We start from the raw sequence: 9,879 nt of genomic DNA, 5'->3' as shown, positions 1-9,879 counted from the left end.
GACAACCTAGGCAATACCATTCTGGACATAGGAATAGGAAAAGATTTCATGACAAAGACTCCAAAAGCAATCGCAACAAAAGCAAAACCTGAAAAGTGGGATCTAAGTAAACTTAAGAGCTTCTTCACAGCAAAAGAAACTATCAAAAGAGTAAATAGACAACCTACAGAATGGGAGAAAATATTTGCAACCTACGCATCTGGCAAAGGCCTAATATCCAGCGTCTATAAGGAACTTATACAAATTTATGAGAAAACGACAAACCACCTCATTAAAATGTGGGCAAAGGACATGAACAGACACTTTTCAAAAGAAGATATACATGTGACCAACAAGCATATGAAAAAAAGCTAAATATCACTGATAATTAGAGAAATGCAAATCAAAATTACAATGAGATACGATCTCACACCAGTTAGAATGGCTGTTATTAAAAAGTCAAAAAATAACAGATGCTGATGTGGTTGCAGAGAAAAGGGAACATTTATACACTGCCTGTGGGTGTATAAGTTAGTTCAACCATTGTAAAAAGCAGTATGGCAGTTCCTCAAAGAGCTAAAAAACAGAACTACCATTTGATCCAGCAATTGCATTATAGGGTATATACCCAAAGAAATATAAATCATTCTACCACAAGGACACATACATTCATATGTTCATTGCAGCACTGTTCACAATAGCAAAGACATGGAATCAACCTAAATGCCCATCAATGACAGATTGGATAAAGAAAATGTACCTATACACCATGGAACACTATGTGGCCATAAAAAAGAACGAGATTTTTGCAGGAATATGGATGGAACTGGAGGCCATTTTCCTTAGCAAACTAACACAGAAAACCAAATACCACATGTTCTCACTTAGAAGTGGGAGCTAAATCGTGAGAACTCATGGACACATAGAAGATAACAACAGACACCTGGGTATACCTGAGGGTAGAGGTAGAGAGGAGAAAGAGGATCAGAAAAATAGGCATCTATTGGGTACTAGGCTTAGTACTGGGTGATGAAATAATCTGTGCAACAAACCACCATGACATGAAGTTGTATAACAAACCTGCATATGTACCTCAGAACCTAAAATAAAAGTAAAAAAAAAATAGTTTAAATTTTTGTCAGAATTGTACATGCACATAAAATCTCAATTAGTCCTACCCGGTTTACTTAATACAAAAAGCAACCCCCAGCCACCTCACCTATTTCCCCTTCCACAGAAGCAACCACTTTCACCTTTTCTAGTTATATTTTGATCCTTACCACGTTACCTTCAACAATATATCTGTATTGATGCTTCCTGATTTTTCGTTTGTTTCAGGCATCATATATTGACCTCTCACTATGGAAATTGAAGATTTAGCTCTGTTTTTTTCCTCTTGTCCCACCAAACACATGCACCCTTCCCATTTTCCCATCCTCTCAACATAATTATAATTTTGGTTAGATCAATATTCAATGTTTAAAATATTATGGCCATGTATGCTATTCAGGTCTAAGCCATTATAGTAAATAACTTTTTGGTTTCTCTGGAATTATCACACATGCCTTTTGCTCATGTGTATGTTGGCTATTTCATGTACTTATCACCAATTCGGCCCTAAACTCTCCAAAGATTGTCTAAATTTCCTTTCATTCACATCAGATATCCTTTCAATTCATCTTCTTAAAGTAGTTTTTTCCATAGCCTTCTGAACTGCTGATTGGTTTCCCTAGTTGGTACAAAGCTATTATCCTGAGACATCCTTTCATCATCAATTTAGGGATTCCCTTTGCATCTCTTCCCTTTGGGACTCCTATTTCCTGTATTCTATTCTTCCTCTTTTTTGGTTTAACCTCTAATTTGGGTGAAGTACATCCTCAGTAGCTTCTTGAGAAAGGGGAAGTGGGAGATACATTTTTTGAGACCTTGCCTATCTGAAAATTTATGTTTGGAATTTCACTCTTGATTGATAGTTTGGCTAAGATTTTTAGACTACATATTTGTTATATATGACCTATTTTTTTTCCTTCTGGAAATGTGTAGGCTCTTCTTTGTCTCCTGTGTTTTGAAAGTTCACATTGATGTGCCTTGGTTTGGGTATTTTTAATTATTTTTTCAGGGCACTCCCTTTCAGTCTGGAAACTCATTGCCTATACATCTGGGAAATCTTTAATTGGTGTTAGAGGGTCTTCTGTTTCTGGAATTCCTATTATGGAGATATTGGAGCTACCGAATTGGCTCTTTAACTATCTTACCTTATATTCTTCCTTTTCCATCAGTCTGGGTAGTTTCCTTAGCTCTTCAGTCCTTCTGTTGAGTTTCTCATTTTCACTCTTGTGTTTTTAATTTCCTAGAGCTCTTCCTTGTTCTTTGAATGTGCCACTCCCCTTTTATAGCGTCCTATTCTTGTTTCATAGATATATTCTTTTAGTTCTGTGAGCATATTAAAGTTATTTTTAAATGTTTTCCTTGTATGGCCTGTTTCCTCCCCACTCCCACCCCCTGTCCTATTTCTTTTTGTCTCTGTCCTTCATGTTGGAGACTTTCCTAAGCTGCCTGGTAATTCTCAGATATCTGCTCATGCTTAGGAGCCAGGGACTAAAAATCTTAGAGGATGTTTGTACACTGGAAACTTTTCTGTAGGGTTATCCAGCTATGCCATTTGCTGTGGAAAACCCCAATGCCAATTTTAAAAAACTATTTTCTCTTGAACCAGCCAGATACCTTTTATAGACCCTACCACTCTGCTGACTGGAAGGCAAAGGCCTGGTTGCTGATGTTCTAGGAGCCCAGTGCGGGTAGCAAGATGGGAGTCTCAACACTTCATATGTGTATGTTCACTTAATTTAATGTGGTATCTTGGCCTTCAACTGATTCTGTTGTTCTTTAGTCCAGACACCTTTTATTTTGTGCTCTACAGAGAATAAACCTCCTGTATTCTTGAGAAGGGGGAAGGGTAGTCACCTGGGGGCATACAGGCAGGGAAATAAGCTCTAATTGCTTCTTAAATAATTCTTAACCAATCTAACTTGTTTTACCTTCTCCATCCCCAGATCCAGAGGCATCAGTGCTGCTCATCTCCATGCTTTTTATTATTGTGTTAATTCTCAGCTTTCTCCACTGTCAGCTTAAGATTGAGCTTCAGCTCTACCAAGTCAGTGACCATTTAACCAATTGCTTACCATTTCTCCAGATTTTGTTGTTGTGGTCTCTTCCCTACGTTCCCTGCCCTTGTTGTTTTTGTTTTTTATGAGGTCTCTGACCCTGGGTAGCTAACTCTTGCTCTCCTGTGACTGCTTTCCCTCTTCCCACCACTGCCTGCTCTCTAGTGTCATCACACTGAGGTCCGGGGCAGGCTATAGCACCTTCAACTCCTTGGCACAGGGAGTTTTACCCAATTGCAGTGGGACTGTCTATGGAAGTGATCAAGAGCCATTTTGAGTACCAAGGCCAGCTCAGAGATTAAACAGAGGAAAAAGAGATGACTTCTGTCAACAAATTAAGAGAGGCCATCTGGTAGGAGGTGGTGTCTGAACCAGTTTCTGAGAAGACCATTGATGTTTCAGTTCAGTTAAATTCAAATTCACATGTTCTGTGAATAAGCAGGCATTGGGTTGGGATACAAAGTTGCTATAGCATAGGGGTTTAAATAGGGGGTTCCAGATAATGCCTGCATTTGAATCCTGGGTCCTTGATTACTGACTGTAATTTGCTTAGATTCTATAATCCTCAGTTTCCCAGTTGAGAAAATGGGGGTAATAATAGTACTTTTCTCAGGGGTTGTTGGGAAAGTAAATTAAATGCAAGAGTGCATATAAAGTAGTCAAGGAACTATAGCATAGTATATATAGACAGTGGCTCAGTATGCAGACTGTGCCAGAACACCTGGATCTGAGTCCTGGCAGTGACTTAGAAGCTCTGAGAACTTGGACAAGTTACTTAAACTTTCTGTGCCTCAGTTTATTTATCTGTACACTGGAGATAATGTACTGTCAGGATTAAATGAGGTAAGGTGTAGAAAGAACTTAATACAATGCCTGGTGCATAGACAACAATAATACTTGTTAAAAGGAGTATAACATGTTACTAGGACAACCCTTGAACAAGAATGCCTGTGTAAATCCCACATCTGTCAACAACCAGGTGTCCTGGGTCGAGTTCCTTAATATTTCTTTGCCTTAGTTTCCTCATCTATAAAACAAATAGAATCATACCCACTTTGCAAGGTTGTTGTGAGGATGAAATGAGTTAATACATACATAGCACTAAGTACCTGTAAATGTTGGTTATTACTATTGCACCAGATTTAGTTGTCTTTCTTTTCTTTTCTTTTCTCTGTTCCTATTCTCTTTTCCCTTTCTCTCTCTTCCTTTTTTCTTTTGTTTCTTTCCGCTCTCTCTCTTTCTTTCCCTTCCTCCCTCCCTTCTTCCTTCCCTCCTTCTTTTTATTTTTTTTTTCTGTTCCTTGTAGAGCAGTTCTAACCCACAGGCAGTGTACCCAGAGTAGCCCAAATTAAGTTGTTTTTCTTCCATTTGCTTTTTCCCTAGTGTATTCCACTAAGGGAGGATTCTGTCACAAGTGTACCTCACAGGTCATGTAGCAGGGATGTCCTGGGAACACAAATTGAACCCGGGCCTGCCTGATTTCACAGTCTGCTCACTTAAACTTATCACAGACTACTCTATCCTGCTGCAGAAAAACTGAGGAGAAAGAGCAACTTCTGCCAGGGTATAGAGAATGGCCCTGTCAGAGGAGGTGGTGGTTCAGCCAGGAGCTGAGTCACTCATAATCTCCTCTTCCTGCATTAAAAGGTGGTGTCAGGAGGAGACCTTGGAGACACTTCTGCCAGAGGCAGGGGCTGCTGGATCCCCCAGGAGGTGATGGGAGAGGAAAGCCAGGCTCTTCTGTGGGTGTCACCTGACAGGCCCTGGCCCTAACAGGTGTGTAGCTCAGAGCCCAGACTGAATGTAGTGAGGACAGGAGGCTGCAGACATCACTCAGTGGCCTGATAATTGGATATTTCTATAACGACAAATTACAGTTGTTTCTCTTGTCATCAGTGTGAAAACATTTCCGAGGCCGTGATTTCCCAGGAGGGGCCGTGGTTGTTATCCAGTTAAGATTATGGAAATGCTGGCATAGGGGATGTGAAGCATGGCTGAATGAAGCTGTGTTTCTGCAACACTGGCTTCTGGGTATTCGGCCCTAACGTTGAATGCAGAGAGAGGATCAGGCTCCTGTCATAACATTATCACTGTTAATTCTGCATGAGTGTCATGTTGAGATGAGCTGGGAGCCTTGTAGTTTGTTATTCGGCTTCAGTCTCTACTGTTTTTCAATTTGACCAAAAGACGTTGTCAGATATAAACATCAGTGGAAGGTCCAGCTGTCCTTTGCTTGGAAAATGCTGAGAATTCACAGTGAAGATTCATCTTGGAAGCTTGCTCTCCAGTCACTGGCCTGTTACCTGAGCACTGATGTTCAAACATGGGTAAGAAAGTTCAAAGTGTCTGCTTTTCTGCTTTGTCCTCTCCAGGAAGTCAAACATCTGCTGTCCTCCAAAACTTAATCCTCAATGACAGAAATTCTAGAAGATAGGCTGAAGCCATCCTTGTCCTAGGGCTTGTTGGGGCTCCACAGAAGAAAAAAAGCCCTTGGAGGGGCGGAGCAAGATGGCCGAATAGGAACAGCTCCAGTCTCCAACTCCCAGCGCGAGTGACACGGAAGACCGGTGATTTCTGCATTTTCAACTGAGGTACTGGGTTCATCTCACTGGGGAGTGCCGGACGATCGGTGCTGGTCAGCTGCTGCAGCCCGACCAGCGAGAGCTGAAGCAGGGCGAGGCATTGCCTCACCTGGGAAGCGCAAGGGGGAAGGGAATCCCTTTTCCTAGCCAGGGGAACTGAGACACACAACACCTGGAAAAAGGGTAACTCCCACTCCAATACTGCGCTTTAAGCAAACAGGCACACCAGGAGATCATATCCCACACCTGGCCGGGAGGGTCCCACACCCACGGAGCCTCCCTCATTGCTAGCACAGCACTCTTTGATCTACCGGCAAAGCAGCAGTGAGGCTGGGGGAGGGGCGCCCGCCATTGCTGAGGCTTAAGTAGGTAAACAAAGCCGCTGGGAAGCTCGAACTGGGTGGAGCTCACAGCAGCTCAAGGAAACCTGCCTGTCTCCGTAGACTCCTCTGGGGACAAGGCACAACTAAACAACAGCAAAAGCAGCAGAAACCTCTGCAGACGCAAACGACTCTGTCTGACAGCTTGAAGAGAGCAGTGGTTCTCCCAACACAGAAGTTGAGATCTGAGAAGGGACAGACTGCCTGTTCAAGTGGGTCCCTGACCCCTGAGTAGCCTAACTGGGAGACATCGCCCACTAGGGGCAGTCTGACACCCCACACCTCACAGGGTGGAGTACACCCCTGAGAGGAAGCTTCCAAAGCAAGAATCAAACAGGTACACTCGCTGTTCAGCAATATTCTATCTTCTGCAGCCTCTGCTGCTGATACCCAGGCAAACAGGGTCTGGAGTGGACCTCAAGCAATCTCCAACAGACCTACAGCTGAGGGTCCTGACTGTTAGAAGGAAAACTATCAAACAGGAAGGACACCTACACCAAAACCCCATCAGTACGTCACCATCATGAAAGACCAGAGGCAGATAAAACCACAAAGATGGGGAAAAAGCAGGGCAGAAAAGCTGGAAATTCAAAAACTAAGAGCACATCTCCCCGGGCAAAGGAGCGCAGCTCATCGCCAGCGATGGATCAAAGCTGGACGGAGAATGACTTTGACGAGATGAGAGAAGAAGGCTTCAGTCCATCAAACTTCTCAGAACTAAAGGAGGAATTACGTACCCAGCGCAAAGAAACTAAAAATCTTGAAAAAAAAGTGGAAGAATTGATAGCTAGAGTAATTAATGCAGAGAAGGTCATAAACGAAATGAAAGAGATGAAAACCATGACACGAGAAATACGTGACAAATGCACAAGCTTCAGTAACCGACTCGATCAACTGGAAGAAAGAGTATCAGCGAGTGAGAATCAAATGAATGAAATGAAGCGAGAAGGGAAACCAAAAGAAAAAAGAAGAAAAAGAAATGAACAAAGCCTGCAAGAAGTATGGGATTATGTAAAAAGACCAAATCTATGTCTGATTGGGGTGCCTGAAAGTGAGGGGGAAAATGGAACCAAGTTGGAAAACACTCTTCAGGATATCATCCAGGAGAACTTCCTCAACCTAGTAGGGCAGGCCAACATTCAAATCCAGGAAATACAGAGAACGCCACAAAGATACTCCTCGAGAAGAGCAACTCCAAGACACATAATTGCCGGATTCACCAAAGTTGAAATGAAGGAAAGAATCTTAAGGGCAGCCAGAGAGAAAGGTCGGGTTATCCACAAAGGGAAGCCCATCAGATTAACACCAGATCTCTTGGCAGAAACTCTACAAGCCAGAAGAGAGTGGGGGCCAATATTCAACATTCTTAAAGAAAAGAATTTTAAACCCAGAATTTCATATCTAGCCAAACTAAGTTTCATAAGTGAAGGAGAAATAAAATCCTTTACAGATAAGCAAATGCTTAGAGATTTTGTCACCACTAGGCCTGCCTTACAAGAGACCCTGAAGGAAGCACTCAACATGGAAAGGAACAACCGGTACCAGCCATTGCAAAAACATGCCAAAATGTAAAGACCATCGAGGCTAGGAAGAAACTGCATCAACTAACGAGCAAAATGACCAGTTAATATCATAATGGCAGGATCAAGTTCACACATAACAATCTTAACCTTAAATGTAAATGGACTAAATGCTCCAATTAAAAGACACAGACTGGCAAACTGGATAAAGAGTCAAGACCCATCAGTCTGCTGTATTCAGGAGACCCATCTCACATGCAGAGACATACATAGGCTCAAAATAAAGGGATGGAGGAAGATTTACCAAGCCAATGGAGAACAAAAAAAAGCGGGGGTTGCAATACTAGTCTCTGATAAAACAGACTTTAAACCATCAAAGATCAAAAGAGACAAAGAAGGCCGTTACATAATGGTAAAGGGATCAATTCAACAGGAAGAGCTAACTATCCTAAATATATATGCACCCAATACAGGAGCGCCCAGATTCATAAAGCAAGTCCTTAGAGACTTACAAAGAGACTTAGACTCCCATACAATAATAATGGGAGACTTCAACATTCCACTGTCAACATTAGACAGATCAACGAGACAGAAAGTTAACAAGGATATCCAGGAATTGAACTCATCTCTGCAGCAAGCAGACCTAATAGACATCTATAGAACTCTCCACCCCAAATCAACAGAATATACATTCTTCTCAGCACCACATCGTACTTACTCCAAAATCGACCACGTAATTGGAAGTAAAGCACTCCTCAGCAAATGTACAAGAACAGAAATTATAACAAACTGTCTCTCAGACCACAGTGCAATCAAACTAGAACTCAGGACTAAGAAACTCAATCAAAACCGCTCAACTACATGGAAACTGCACAACCTGCTCCTGAATGACTACTGGGTACATAACGAAATGAAGGCAGAAATAAAGATGTTCTTTGAAACCAATGAGAACAAAGATACAACATACCAGAATCTCTGGGACACATTTAAAGCAGTGTGTAGAGGGAAATTTATAGCACTAAATGCCCACAAGAGAAAGCAGGAAAGATCTAAAATTGACACTCTAACATCACAATTAAAAGAACTAGAGAAGCAAGAGCAAACACATTCGAAAGCTAGCAGAAGACAAGAAATAACTAAGATCAGAGCAGAACTGAAGGAGATAGAGACACAAAAAACTCTCCAAAAAATCAATGAATCCAGGAGTCGGTTTTTTGAAAAGATCAACAAAATTGACAGACCACTAGCAAGACTAATAAAGAAGAAAAGAGAGAAGAATCAAATCGATGCAATTAAAAATGATAAAGGGGATATCACCACCGACCCCACAGAAATACAAACTACCATCAGAGAATACTATAAACACCTCTACGCAAATAAACTGGAAAATCTAGAAGAAATGGATAATTTCCTGGACACTTACACTCTTCCAAGACTAAACCAGGAAGAAGTTGAATCCCTGAATAGACCAATAGCAGGCTCTGAAATTGAGGCAATAATTAATAGCCTACCAACCAAAAAAAGTCCAGGACCAGATGGATTCACAGCTGAATTCTACCAGAGGTACAAGGAGGAGTTGGTACCATTCCTTCTGAAACTATTCCAATCAATAGAAAAAGAGGGAATCCTCCCTAACTCATTTTATGAGGCCAACATCATCCTGATACCAAAGCCTGGCAGAGACACAACAAAAAAAGAGAATTTCAGACCAATATCCCTGATGAACATCAATGCAAAAATCCTCAATAAAATACTGGCAAACCGGATTCAGCAACACATCAAAAAGCTTATCCACCATGATCAAGTGGGCTTCATCCCTGGGATGCAAGGCTGGTTCAACATTCGCAAATCAATAAACATAATCCAGCATATAAACAGAACCAAAGACAAGAACCACATGATTATATCAATAGATGCAGAAAAGGCTTTTGACAAAATTCAACAGCCCTTCATGCTAAAAACGCTCAATAAATTCGGTATTGATGGAACGTACCTCAAAATAATAAGAGCTATTTATGACAAACCCACAGCCAATATCATACTGAATGGGCAAAAACTGGAAAAATTCCCTTTGAAAACTGGCACAAGACAGGGATGCCCTCTCTCACCACTCCTATTCAACATAGTGTTGGAAGTTCTGGCTAGGGCAATTAGGCAAGAGAAAGAAATCAAGGGTATTCAGTTAGGAAAAGAAGAAGTCAAATTGTCCCTGTTTGCAGATGACATGATTGTATATTTAGAAAACCCCATTGTC

This window comes from Macaca thibetana, chromosome 14 (assembly GCF_024542745.1).
Source record: "Macaca thibetana thibetana isolate TM-01 chromosome 14, ASM2454274v1, whole genome shotgun sequence".
In the NCBI taxonomy this organism is placed as follows: domain Eukaryota; kingdom Metazoa; phylum Chordata; class Mammalia; order Primates; family Cercopithecidae; genus Macaca; species Macaca thibetana.
This window is presented reverse-complemented; position numbering follows the sequence as displayed.